Here is a 14,006-nt window from a genome sequence, read left to right as displayed (position 1 = left end):
CCAGGCGGCACCATTCACTCTGCCTGAAAGCTGCTGCTGTTGGCTCCTGAGATGAGCTCATCTGAAATGGCTCCAAGGACCTCAGCGGCAGGAACTGGAGGCAGCCTGCTCTCTGCTGTGGTAATGTTTTGAAACAGGCAAAACCAGGTAACCCCAGACTGTTTTCTCTTAGTTTCATTTTCATCAGCTAGACTGAGCTGCAGGACGAACTGGGCCAGTCCTTTGTCTCAGAAGTTCGTTAATGCCTTAACAATTTGGATGTCTTAAAGTCAGTCCTTCAGTCCTTTGGAGGGGGTCTGAAGGGGAGAAGTTTCACTTCATTTGGGATCTGGATGTGGTTTTAGACCTAATTAGACCATTTATTACAGAAACCTTAGAGAAGCCAAACACATCAGGCTTACAGCTTTATCCATCTTTTGCTCTTATAGTTTCTGTCCTATGTTTTTTGAGAAGCAGTTTGGTCAAACTGAACCGTTATTAAAGGAAGAGAGAGAAGCAAAGGTATTTTATTATCTACCTAATCACTGGGAATATCGAATTATAGGGAACACTGTCTTATCAGTGAGTTTCCATATTTCTGAGGTACTATGAAGCACCTCTCTTCATCCCTAATTCTGATCAGACTACTATTCTCTCTCCCTCCTGCTCTTCACTTCTAACCTTGTTTAAAAAAAAATTTTTTTTTTAATGTTTATCTATTTTTGAGACAGAGACAGAGTGCAAATGGGGGAGGGGCAGAAAGAGGAAGACAGAATCTGAAACAAGGCTCCAGGCTCTGAACTGTCAGCACAGAGCCCGATGCGGGGCTGGAACCCATGAACCGTGAGATCATGACCTGAGCCGAAGTCGGACGCTTAACTGACTGAGCCACGCAGGCGCCCCTCTCTTCTAACCTTTTTAAGTCTTAAGTCTCAATGCTAGGCAGTTGCCCCTCACAAAGTTTGCTTCTGCTCCTTCCAGTTCCCCCCAAGTGGCGCATGTTCTTTTACCTCAGGCCTTTAAGGCCTTTACATAAGCCAGCCGTCTCTAAAACACCCTGCCCCAACTTAACCTAGCTACTGGCTTTAGCCTGGAAGTCACTTCTTCCACAGAGTCAGAATTTACATTGACCATAGGGTATATCAAGAATCACCGTCTGTTTTCTTAGACTTCTGTCCATATTACTTGGCACATGGTTTTCAGGGTAGAATGAGGAAGAACGTATAGTGTACTTCCTCAGCTCTGATCCTCTTACCAAACCGTTTGTTATTTCGGCTTCTACCCACATTACCTTGCTCGTGTTTTCCTGAAGAACCCAAGTAAACTCCAGATTACCAAACCCAGTGTTGTGGTTTTAGCCTCCACCTTACTTAATCTCTGCTTGGCATGTGGCAGTGTTGAACCATTCCTTCCCTGCCACCCCCAACCCTCTTCATTTGGCTTTGAGGCTACCTTGTCTCTTCTGAGTTTCTACAGTGTTCTTCTATTATTTCTTTGTATTCTCTTTTGACTATCCCATAAATGTTGAGATACTCCAAGGCTTTGCCTTGGGTGTCTTTCCACTCTTCCCCGTAGCTTTACTCCAAGGATCTCAAATATACCCATAAATTCAGCTATCCTCAGTATGTCTTACCAACCAGCTGTCTGTCCCACGCTTCAGATCCTTATTTCCAACTTGATAGACTTTGTCCAACTTGACAAACCTACCAGAGTGTTCAAAAGGCATCTTAAATTGTTAACATACATTATCTCCACTACCCAGTATCAGTTATCTGCTTGTATTGCTGTAGGTTTGAACTCTGTTAATGATGTCTACCAAATCTTCCTATTCATACTTCTTAATGCCTCACATCATCTAAATATGCTAAATCCATGGTTGCTTAAACCCTTTTGATTGTATTATTGGAGTACTGTTTCATGTGTGGTTTTCCTTCATTTCCACTGTATTGCATTACTGTACCAGAGGTCAGAAAGTAGACATTTTGTTTAACCAGTCCAATGGCTTAAAATGTGTGTAAATAGTTTTAGGCAGGGCCTGCACTCTTCAATGATTACAGGTAACTGGGATGCCTGGGTGACTGAGTCATTTAATCGTCCGACTTCAGCTCAGGTCATGATCTCACAGTTCATGAGTTTGAGCCCCACGTCAGGCTCTGTGCTGACAGCTCAGAACCTGGAGCCTGCTTCAGATTCTCTGTCTCTCCTCCCCCTTCCCTGCTCACGCTCAGTCTCTTTCAAGAATAAATAAACATTTAAAAAAAAAAAAAAAAAGATTACAGGTAACCCTTCTCCCAGATGTTAAATACTAAAGATGTCACATTTTACCTACTTTGCCTCCAGGAATTTGAGTTTATAACTTGTGGTTGAGACCCTTATCATATCTTTTTTTTTTTTTTTTAAGACTTTATTTATTTATTTATTTATTTATTTATTTATTTAATTTATTGTTTTAAAAAGTAATCTCTACCCCCAATGTGGGGCTCAAACTCACGACCCCAAAATCAAGAGTCTCTAGGACTGAGCCAGCCAGGTGCCACCACCACCCCCGCCCCCTTATCAAATCTTGACTGGGCTTTTGCCACTCTACCATGGGTCTTTCTCTGCTCCTGTCTCCTCCACATTGTTGCCAAAGTTATCATCCTAAAAGCCCAAATCAAATCTTTTCATTCTCAGGTTTTCAGAGTGCCATTGGTTCCCTGTTACCAATGTATTTTGATAGGTGAAATCCTTCACAATTTGACCCTGTCCTACCTGTTATTGTTACCTGTCTCATCTCCTTCTTGTCCCCAGTCATTTCTCTCCAGCCCAACCCCTTCCCAACTTCTCTCATTTTCCGAATCCCTGGTTATTGCACTTTCTTCTAGGACTCTGTGTCTTTTTCTGGTGGCCTCCCCCTCAGACTAGCAAAGTACTCATCCCCCAGGAGACTTACTTCATATGTGAAACCTTCCCTGCCTTCTTCAAGTAGAGTTATTCCTCCTTATTTGGACTTCCACGGTTTATTATTTGGTTTCTTCCAGTAGACTGTTGAATTCCTTGACTGAGCCTGTTCCCTGGCCTAGATCCTGACACCATCAGACAGTGTTTGAAGTGGGTTCCCAGGGTCCAACCACTAGTCCAAACATTTTTATTAGTCTTGGCAGTATTAGAAAATTCATAAGCTTTCTTATTAGGTGGCAGCTTTTTAGTTCCTATTGGATGAACTTGAGCCCATGGTGCCTATTCCATATATTTCACCTGAAACCATCAGGTAACCATTCAAAGTTGATTTGAATATTTCTTGGGCTTGCTGAAACTTAGTTCTACAATATCACCTACCATTTTTATTTAAAAAAAAAATTTTTTTTTTTCAACGTTTATTTATTTTTGGGACAGAGAGAGACAGAGCATGAACGGGCGAGGGGCAGAGAGAGAGGGAGACACAGAATCGGAAACAGGCTCCAGGCTCTGAGCCATCAGCCCAGAGCCCGACGTGGGGCTCGAACTCACGGACCGCGAGATCATGACCTGGCTGAAGTCGGACGCTTAACCGACTGCGCCACCCAGGCGCCCCACACCTACCATTTTTATATAGTACTTTACAAAATTATTTCCCTTGTATCATTTTATTTGATACCTACAATACTCTGTTTTGGGTAGGCTTTATTTATCCCTATTTTACTGGTGATTATAAAGCTACATTTGACATTGAAGCCTACATTCATGTGATACTTCAGAGAGAAAATGTGTTTTTACATTGCTTTAAGCAACTGGTTTGTCTCTTTGTAGTTAAATATACCCTGTTGGGTTTTACAAAAACAAAAAAAAAAGGTGCCTTTGCTCAATAGGCAAGTGCTAAAGATCTTGCCTTTTACAAGACTGCTTTGCCATCAAGGTGGAAGGAGGTACCCTGAGCCCGCCTGACCTACAGAAAGGCCTTGACTGTGGTTAGAGACCTTGACTGAAATTAATGGCGTGCCCACTCCAACCTCAAGCTTTTCTGTTGTGCTTCCTATATCTAGAATTTGTTAAAATCTATTTCAATAATGGAGTGTGAAACCAGGTTGATGAGTGAAGGGAGTCGGCACAAGGTGGAGTAAGCTGAACGTTAAGAGCCCAAAAGTTTTCGTAATAATGTCAGCGTATGATTGCATTTGTAGGGTAATAACTTCTGTGGTGCTAACATGCCATATTTGGGACTGTGTGGAATTTGAACCAGTACGATGAACCACAGAGCAAGGAAATAATCTCTGTTAGATGCTGGCATGTGACTTCCAATTTTTGTCCCCTGCCAGCACTGACCCAATGTTTGAGAGGATAAAAATGATTACAAAGTTTAAAAACAAGTCCTATCATTGTAAGTTTAAGAAAAAAAAAGGAATGATTTTAGCCTACTGAAGGAAAAGCTAAGGGATGGCTTGATTACCATCTTAAAGTAGAAGAATAGTTTTTGCCAGGGGGGTTTTGATTAATTGTTCTTTGGTACTTCAAAGATCTAAGAGGAAATGGGCTTAAATTGAAGGAGGAGTCATTGTAATGAATATGAGGAAGATTTTCTTGATCATCCAAGTTGGGAAACATTTGAATGATTGCTAAAAGCGTTGAATTTCTGACGATTTCAGTTTTCTATTACCGTGTAGCAAATCATCTTAAAATTTGAGTGGCTTCAAATGGCAACCATTTTATTGCTTATGAATCTGTGAGTTATATTCAGGGAAGAAGGGCATATTGCTTTGCTCCATGTGATTTGACTTGACTGGGGGATCCAACATGGGTTCACTCACATACGTGGGCCTCTCTGCTAGCTGTTAGCTGAGACATCTTGGTTCTCCTCCATGAGTTCTGACACTCTCTTGGTCTCTCATCATTCATTAATCAAAATCAGGCTCCTTTTACATGGTGGTTGGTTTCCAAGGTGGCCATAATGGAAGCTGCAGGGCCTCTTAAGGCCTAAGCCTGGGCATGTTAATCAGTATCTCCTGGAGGGTGTTGGCACGTATGAGACAGTCTGTGTCCTTTCTCTCAGATAACCTTAAAATGAGGGTGGGGGTTGAGAAAGGGAACAAGACTGATCCAGATAGGTACAACATAAGGCAGAATGGTGGGTGCCTTAAGATAGGCCTGCTGGTCTCCTCTTGCTTCCAGGACCTGATTGAACCCTCTGCCTGGTATGCTCTGCCCTCCAGTCTGCCTAGGCTAAATTATGTCTCATTCATTCAGCACATCATTTAAGGAATGTTTTTTGAAACCTCGCATATTTTTTCTCATAGTTTCTAGCACCTTTTTTCTTCATAACATTTTTTGTTTACAGTTTTTACAATTTGTAATATTTGTGTGATTATTTGACTGATACACAGTAGACAAAAATATGTCTGCTTTGCTCTCCAGTAGCTAACGTAGTACCTGCCTCATAAAAGGCACTCAGCAAGTATTGTTGAATGAATAAGTGGTTGATTGAATGCATGCATGAATGAAGTGATACTTGAATTCAGTTTTAAAGGGTGATTAGAATTGTGGACAGGTGGAGCAAATGACTGGGAAATTCATGGTTCTGAAGTGGAGGTGTAGATTAAATTGCTCATGTAATTCTAGAAGATGAGAGGAACTGGTTTGGGTGGAGATGAAGGGTTTGGTTTTGAGTGTATTTGCTGTGCTAAATTTGAGGTATGGATATCTAGGGAGCATTTAGAAGTCAGGTGCTGACGCTGAAGGGTGAGAACTGATTCCAGATATTTAGATTTGGGAGTTATCTGACTAAAGTCTGTGGAATCCATTCATTCAACACAGACTCCATGAGCTCCGACTGTGTGCCAGAAAACTGTGTTACAGGGCAGGTGAGCTCAAGTCTCGCTGAAGAGGAGCCAGCTTGGTGAAGAGAGCTATGGAGAATGTTCCAGGACAAAAAGGAACCACAAGTGGGCAGACCTGGGTGGGGGGCAGTAAATCGTCCTTTTCTTTTTGAGGACCTGAAAGGAGGATCACCAGGGGATTAGAGTGAGGTGAATGGGGGAGCGGGGCAGCAGTGGGGGGCGAGGTAAAGCAGGAGAGAAAGGCAGGCCCCATATCACACAGGCCTTTGTGGGCTCTATGGGGTGTCTAAACTTTACCAAAATAAGCATGGTGGTGGGAGTCACTGAAGGTTTTAAAGCAGGAGAGTAACAAGCAGTATGTTTTTTTGTTTTTTGTTTTTGTTTTTTTAATGAAAGGTGATCCTGAGTACTGACTGTGTGGAGAAAAGAGAGTGGCAAAGAGGGGACCAGTCAGGAGGTGTTTGCCCTAGTTCTTGAGAAAGATAATGGTACATAGGACAGGGTATGGCAATGTATAGAGTGAGAACGGGATATTTGCAGGATAGGTTTGAAAAGACCCAGTAGAATTCACTAGAGAAGGAAAAGAAGAATGGTAAGTACAGAGTCCTAGGGGATACTTAGGGGTCAAAAAGGAGGAGCCAGGAAGGACTGGGAGAAAGATTGGTCTTTGAAGTCAAAGGGGAGTCTAGCTACTGCACTTTCAGTGGAAACCAAAGGGGAAGAAGGAGCCAGAAGGAAGAACACGGGTAGGTCATTGGTATATGGCGCTGCAGGGAGGTCAGGAAGGTGGAGGATTTAGGGAAAAGTCATTCGTCCAGCCATCAGATCTTTGGTGACCTTGGAGAAAGGGCTTTGGGTAAGATAGTGGAGCTAACAAATGAGTGTGTGACCTGGAGGTGAAGCAGAGCACCACTCTTTTTTGGAGAAGTAGGGAGTTCGAGAGAAAGGGAGACTAAGCGGAGAGCCCACTTGTGCAAACTTGCACAGAGAAGCATGTGTGTGGAAACAGATTTATAAAAACTTTAATGGACCAGTGTTTACCGAGCATCTACTATATGCCAGTTGCTGTGCTAGGAACTATACTGAGTCTGTTCTATTTATCTTTGTTTTTAAACAGTTTGCCTAATAGTGTAGTGACCTCCAAAATGAATTTCTAGATTCTAAGGTATATAAGAACTTCCTTTGGGGTATGGGAAGGAGACATCAGAACTAAGTTTTTTGTTGTGTGTTTTAATTTTTTTGTTTGTTTGTTTTTGAGAGCGACGGAGCATGAGTGGGGAAGGAGCAAAGAGAGAGAGACACACACAGAATCCAAAGCAGGCTCCAGGCTCCAGGTTCTAAGCTGTCAGCACACAGCCGGACGCCAGGTTCGAACTGAAGAACCGCGAGATCATGACCTGAGCCAAAGTCAGACACTTAACCGACTGAGCCACCCAGGCGCCCCAGAACTAAGTTTTTAAAAATATTTTTATTTTACTCTTTGAAATTTCTTCTTAGTATTAGGTTTTAGAAAGAACACAGTAGGGGCACCTATATTACATATAGATATATTGGAGATGTGCTAATTTTTTTTAACTGATGGTCAGAAATGGTGCTCTCCTGGTCTACTGAATAAAGGGGAGTTGTTGAGATGGAAAGAAAAGAAGAGGCAGAAAGGGGTGTGGGGAATCAGCATACCAGGTAGTTTGTACGTTGTTTTAAACCTGTCCTAGGGCGCCTGGGTGGCTCAGTCGGTTAGGCGGCCGACTTCGGCTCAGGTCATGATCTTGCGATCCGTGAGTTCTAGCCCCGCGTCGGGCTCTGTGCTGACAGCTCAGAGCCTGGAGCCTGCTTCATATTCTGTGTCTCCCTCTCTCTGACCCTCCCCTGTTCATGCTCTGTCTCTCCCTGTCTCAAAAATAAATAAACGTTAAAAAAAAAAAAATTAAAAAAAATAAACCTGTCCAAAACCCTGTGATGCTGTTTCCGCCATTTACAGACAAACTGAGGACCAGAGACTAACTTGCCGGACGTCACACAGCTAGTTAAGCGGTAGAACTGGAATTTGAAGCCAGGTCTGTTTTGCTTGAAAGCCTTCTTACCTGACATATTTTCCTCCTCCCCTCGTCTGCTTGATGGCTCTTTCATATTTTTCCATTTAATTCTCACATCTTAAAATACACATTTTGGGTGTCCGTGGGTGGCTCAGGCGGTTGACTATCTGACTTTGGCTCAGGTCATGATCTCATGTTTTGTGGGCTTGAGCTCCCATTGGGCTTTGCGCTGACAGCTCAGAGCCTGCCTTGGATTCTGTGTCTCCCTCTCTCTGCTCCAACCCCCTTGTGCTCTGTCTCAAAAATAAATAAACATTAAAACAAACTAAAAATGAAATCCACATTTTGCAGTTGAAGAGTCTGAGGCAAAGGTAAACAGTTAGCACGTGGTCCCATATCTAGGGTAGGGCACCAGCGGCGCGGCGCGCCTGATCACCGTGTTCTTCCCAAGGTACTACCACTGCCTCAAAGTAAATAGAACCCTGTTGAATTATTTCGGTAAAGTAGGTGAGGCAGTTGCTGGTTATTCGACCAAGGCGTGGAAGAGGGGAGAGGGATTGGTTGGGCTTACACAAAGTAGAAAACAGTAATAGTTCCCACTTTTTGAGCATTTTGTGTTGTTAAGGGCTTGCATTAATTACCTCATTTAGGGATTCCATTTTACAGAAGACGCGAAGATTGGGAAAGTTTAGCATCTTGACTGAGGTCACGTAGGAAGACTGTGAGTTCTGTCTAACTCCAGGCCCCATGTCCCAAAACCCTGCCGAACACTGCTCTTTGGAAAGTTCCTGTGGGTACATCAACTAACGATGAATAAAAGATTTCTGAGGCCAGTGGTGGTTTGGTCCCAGTTGTATGAATTTGTGGGGTACCCAGTAAATAAAGTCTTCTGACGTTTCTGTAATACTTGGTAGCTCAGGTGTGGAGAGGTTGGGCAGTTAGAAGGGAAGAAAACCATAGAATAAGAGTTCAGTAAATCAAGAGAGTTCAATAAATCCTGCCTCAGGGTGTAGGACTGGTGGATTGCAATGGATTGTGGTGTCGAAGAAAGTTGTGTTTGAAATTCATTTTTATAATAAATGTGGTTTGATGCAAGGTATGTTGGGATATGGAGGCAAGAATGCAAAGATGATAAGATTGGATCTTTGACCTCTAGAGAAGGTCAGAGAGAGAGAAAGTGTTTGACTGTGGTGCATGATTGAAGGGTATGGAGCGGTAGAAGGGGAAGAAGTATGGGGAAGTATTCTACAGACTGGCTTGTTGCAGATGGAGGGTGGCACTAGGTAGGGCCAGCCCGGCGGGTGCCATCTGTTTCCTCAGGAAGACCCCTCAGGGTTTCGGTCACTACTTCTTAGGTCTGGTTCAAGGCACAACATTTGTCTTGTTTCGTACCTGGAAATGATCAGTCTTTTGGGGACAGCACTGTATTCAGACTTCAGTGTCGGTGATCAGAAAGGAATGACAACTTATTATTTTAGAGTGACTGAGGCCTTTCCTATTGACAGGAATCTGGATTTTGCTAGGGTATTGCTTTTCTATATCAAGAGATCTGAGAAATGAAATTTAATAATACCACGCTTGCTTGATGAGCATGGAATAATAGAATAGTTTGTGAGGGAAGTTAGAAAAAAAACAAGCTAGGATTATTGATTGCCTGGGGGCGCCTAGGTGGCTCAGTTGGTTAACCATCTGTCTGACTCTTGATTTTAGCTCAGGTCTTAATCTCAAGGTTTGTGGGGCCTGTTTGGGATTCTCTCTCTCCCCTCTCTCCTGTCCACCACCCCCATCAAAGTAGGTAAATAAACTAAAAAAAAAAAAAAAAGATTGTTGATTGCGTACTATACGCTCAGTTTGGTACTGAGTGCTTTTGCATAGAGTAGGACATTTAATTCTCCCAGTGGGCCAATTATCCTCAGTTTATAAATAAAGAAACCAAAGCTCTGTCTCAGCCGGTAAGAGGATAAACTGAGATTGGAACCCAGTCCCTCCAGTTCTAAGAGCCCATACCCCTAACTGCTGCTGTACGCAGTTCCCATTTAAGCTTTATGAACAGACCTTGTCCCACAGGAGAGAAGATGGTGTGCCACCTAGTTGAAGTATTTCTCTACCTTGGGTTATTCTGGACTCAAAATGGCCCCCTCTGTTTTTTTCTAGGTTTTTCTAAGTTTGTTGACCACATTTTGATGTGATTGTGTTCTTTTTATTTTAAGTAATCTCTACCCCCAATGTCGGGCTTGAACTCATAACCCCAAGGTCTAGAGCCATGTGCTGTACTGACTGAGCCAGCCAGGCACCCCAAAGTGGTCACATTCTTTATTTAAATATGTGAATACCATCACCCAAGCCCTTTTGTCTTCCTGTCTTCTTGCTTTTAGTTTGGGAGACATTGTATCTCTTTGGAGGTACTAATCTGTACACATTGATTTTGCATTAATTTTATTATCTTAATTTTATGGGTCATGAGATTCCTCCAAGCTCCTAACTTGTCACCCTCCCTCCTTCCCCTTCCTTCTCCACTGGATTTAAACTCAAATTCTGAGTCTGACTTTGGAATACTTGTCTGGCTCCAGTCCAGCTATCCAATTTAGCTGTGGCTCTGTGGATTGCTAACTGTTATTATTACCATCCCTCCCTTCATGCCCACTTATAGCTCAAATCAAATCCAGTTTCTCACTGTACCTCTATGTCCTTGATTTCATACTTGGGTGTCCTTGCTTTTCTGTTGTGCTTTTGGCTTAGAATGTCATTCTTCCTGTGAAGCCTCTTTGTCTGATCCCTCCCTGGGAGTAATCACTCCTTCCTCTGGGTCTCATAGTAGAGAATTCTCTTTTATGGCACAGTACACTTTCTGCTATATATTTCAATAGTTTGTGTACATGCCTTTATCTCTCCTACTAGACCATAACCTCACTGAATAGATTTATCCGGATGACCTTTGTATCTCCTCTAGTGTCTAATTCAGTTCCCTGCACGTAGTAGGCATTCGATATCTGTTGGATGAATAGGTGAATGGAGAAGCAGAACTAAATTTTTTTTTAAATATTTGCTTAGAGAGAGAGACAGACAGAGCCATGAGTGGGGCAGGGGCAGAGAGGGAGGGAGACAGAATCCAGAGCACAGAGCCTGACGCCGGCTTGAACCCACAAACCGGAGGTCATGGCCTGAGCTGAAGTTGGACATTTAACCAACTGAGCCACTTAGGCGCCCCTCCTGAAACAGAAATTAAGATTTAAGTTTCTGCTCATTGATTTGGATTCTGCCCCCTGCCCCGCCTTTTTTTTTTTTCCTTTCTCATTTCTTTTTCTTTTCTGTTAAACTTGCTGTGTTTTCCTTTGTACTGACTCACCGAACTTGTCTTTACCACTCCTTTTTCTTACTCAGATTTTGCCTCATTTTTTCCCCATTAACAAGCACTATGTGGGAGTGCCACAAGCTGCTGGTCAGATTGTCTCCATCCTTTTGTGGCTTTATTCTGTACAGGAATCATATGACCAGCATGAGAACCGAGTGGTGACTACATTAAGATTTTAATAAAAAGACCATGTGTAAAGAGAACAGTCCTTAAGGTTTGTTATTTAGCTTGCAAATGGGAAACTTTCCGATCCACATTTCAAGGGAAGGGAAAAGAATCCTTGGGTACTTGAGAGGTAGATCAAGGCATGTATTCACACTGTGGATTTGTGGGGTGTTGGAGGTGTCTTTTTTGACCAAAGAAATAACGCCGAAAGCCACAGAAGCTTCCTCTCTTAGTGTTGAATCCTGGAATCTACAGCTGGAAGAAACATTAGGGATTTGTGTCGTTCAGCCTTCCTATTTTCCAGATGAGAAAACAGACCCTAGGAGGCTAACCGATGGGTCCATAAAAACTGGGATATTTGTTGGCCCAGCATTTATTCCCAACACTGAATGTGGCTTGTGGGGGACACCGCTAACTCTTTGAAAGCGGTGAAAATTTCACTTCACGTGGAGGCTTCAGGTCTGTAAAACCAGAAGGCTTTTGCTGCCAAGTAGACCCAGATTGGTAGCAGGTTGGGTTGGGGGCAGTGTTCACCAGAAGGGCCCTTTTAAGTGTTGTGATCACTCGGGTGGTTCCCTTCTGGGCATCTGCTCGGTGGGGATTTTGGGCCGACAGAAACCTGTTTCTTCTACATTTGAAAAGAGACCCACGTTTAATAATAAAAACATTTCCAATCTTTCTTGCTCTTTTCCCAGCCTTCATATTTCACGTTTTGTTTCAGGCGTGACTTTCTTATCTCAGCGCGTGTTTGTGTTCAGTTTTTATTATTTAGGTCAGGCGTCAGTAGGAAGCGTAGGAGAGACCGAAAGTGGCTCAGGAGCTCATAATTGTTTTTTTGGTGCTCTTCAGGTGAATCTTTTTTAACCCAACTCATAGAACAAATGTTGTCAGTGGACTGCTGTTCAGTGAACCATTTGTTGGCAGATATGAAAGGTTACCTGTTTTGTGGCTAGGCAGCAGCAGTGTAAATAGATCAGACTGCCCAGAACAGGAAGTCAAGTGCAAACAGGATGTGCTTGTCTTTACTGTAACTTTGTGTATCTGTGTTTTGAAACTTGGTGTGGTTAAAAAGTCAAGACTTCTAGTATTTGAGCTTGACCAAAGATGTCTCTGTTTCTGGTTTGAAAAGGTGGTAAGGCAACTAACTAGTCCTTTACTGCCCTTGCCTGTATACAGGTACACGTCTTTCTTCTAGGGATTAAGCCATTCTTCCTGGTGCATGATGGTTTTTCCTCCCTTACACCGTATTGCATCCATATGTTTCATAAAATGGAACCACTGAATTGCCTGCTGATGTGTTACTTTTGGTAGATGAGGGATCCAAGCTGTGCTTGGCTATTTATTTCTTAATAACAGTAGAAAATCTTAGCCTGTAATTCTCCAGCCTTTTAAATTACAGGTTCCTTTTGTTGGATTCCAGGATTTCTAGCACACCTTTTGAGTGCTTCCTAAGTGTGGTAGTTTACAAATTACCCCCAGGCCTTTTTAGTCTTTGAATTGAAAATTTCCTTGAATGTTGGAGGCTGGATCTAAAGCTAACTGCTGAACTGTTTTACCCCTGTAGGCATGTTTCTGGAGAAGAGATTAAATAAGCAGTTTGCTTGTTGGGGAGGTCACTCAGCTGGTAAACAATCTTAGGAACCTCTATTTGATAAACCCCTTCTCATTCCTCATTGCTTCCCACTGCTGAAATCTGCTTTATTACGTTCGTTAGGGAACTGGATGGTCTATAGAATAACTCCCTGTGGGAAGTAATCTTAAGATCTTTGTGGATTATCATAACCACTTGAGCTATTTCAGAACAGGTCCATTCTGGTGGTCTCAAACCATAAACTAATGAATATGGAGCAGGTACAAGTCTGGGTAATGTTTTTTGTGCAATCCACATCCTTGCCACATTGCAGACTATCCTTCCACTTTTCTTGTTTTTAAGTTTATTTATTTATTTTGAGAGAGGGAGTGTGCACTTGTGCACGTGAATGTGGCCAGGGGGTTGGGGAGGGGGTAGTGGCAGAGAGGGAGAGAGGATCCCAAGCAGGCTGCATTTAGAGCCCTATGCGGGTCTCAAACTCATGAACTGTGAGATCACAGCCTGAGCTGAAACCAAGAGTCGGGTGCTCAACTGACTGAGCCACCCAGGCACCCCTGTCCTTCCACTTTGTAATTCCAGGAGCAGATGGGTGAAGTGGCATACATATGTTGGCATCAATGAGAATAGCATTACAGTATCAGTATTATGATAGACCGATATCAGCACAGGTGTCTCTTTTCTTGACTCTCGCAAGGAGTGGTAAATATGAGCCAGCTTGCACTTCATTGTGGGATATACAGGCAAAGAATAAAACCCGAAGACCAGGTTAAGCACAGGTGTTCTTCCCAAGGAGGGAAGGTGATGAGAACATGAAGGATTTCTTTGTGGTATGAGGTGAACTAGAAATCTCCATTTCTGCCTCTTGGGAGAGATAGTGGACATATCACATCCTGGCAGGAGCAGAAAACATTTCAGAGAGTCAGCATAATTTCTAGATTGAGATCAAACATCAAACCAAGCCAAAGGTCTGTGGGAGGAAGGGGGTGGTTAGTCTGAATTTATCCTGGGTTTATCACAAACTCCCATCAGACTTCAGCGCAGCACAGGCAGTTATGGGGCGCCAGGTGGGGGCCAGAAATGTGTGTGTGTGCTCAGTC

At 43.0% G+C, this 14,006-nt stretch overlaps 1 protein-coding gene across 7 annotated transcripts in view; it reads left to right on the top strand.

Annotated features, from left to right (window-relative positions):
* The window catches only part of RFFL (ring finger and FYVE like domain containing E3 ubiquitin protein ligase), a 66,229-nt gene that overhangs the window by 19,932 nt on the left and 32,291 nt on the right, over positions 1 to 14,006 (top strand). For 2 of the 7 annotated variants that reach the window (XM_086686638.1, XM_086686639.1), the window contains exon 2: positions 5 to 147. The exons of the other annotated variants lie outside the window; for them this stretch is intronic. The gene's annotated coding sequence lies outside the window, so the exon portion shown is untranslated. The remainder of the gene's footprint in view (positions 1 to 4; positions 148 to 14,006) is intronic. 7 annotated transcript variants of the gene reach the window in all.

The sequence above is a fragment of the Puma concolor genome, chromosome E1 (genome assembly GCF_028749965.1).
Source record: "Puma concolor isolate L17-30 chromosome E1, mPumCon1.1.hap2, whole genome shotgun sequence".
Taxonomy (NCBI): domain Eukaryota; kingdom Metazoa; phylum Chordata; class Mammalia; order Carnivora; family Felidae; genus Puma; species Puma concolor.
The sequence above is the reverse complement of the archived record's forward strand: the minus strand, read 5'-3'. Positions and strand labels throughout refer to the sequence as shown.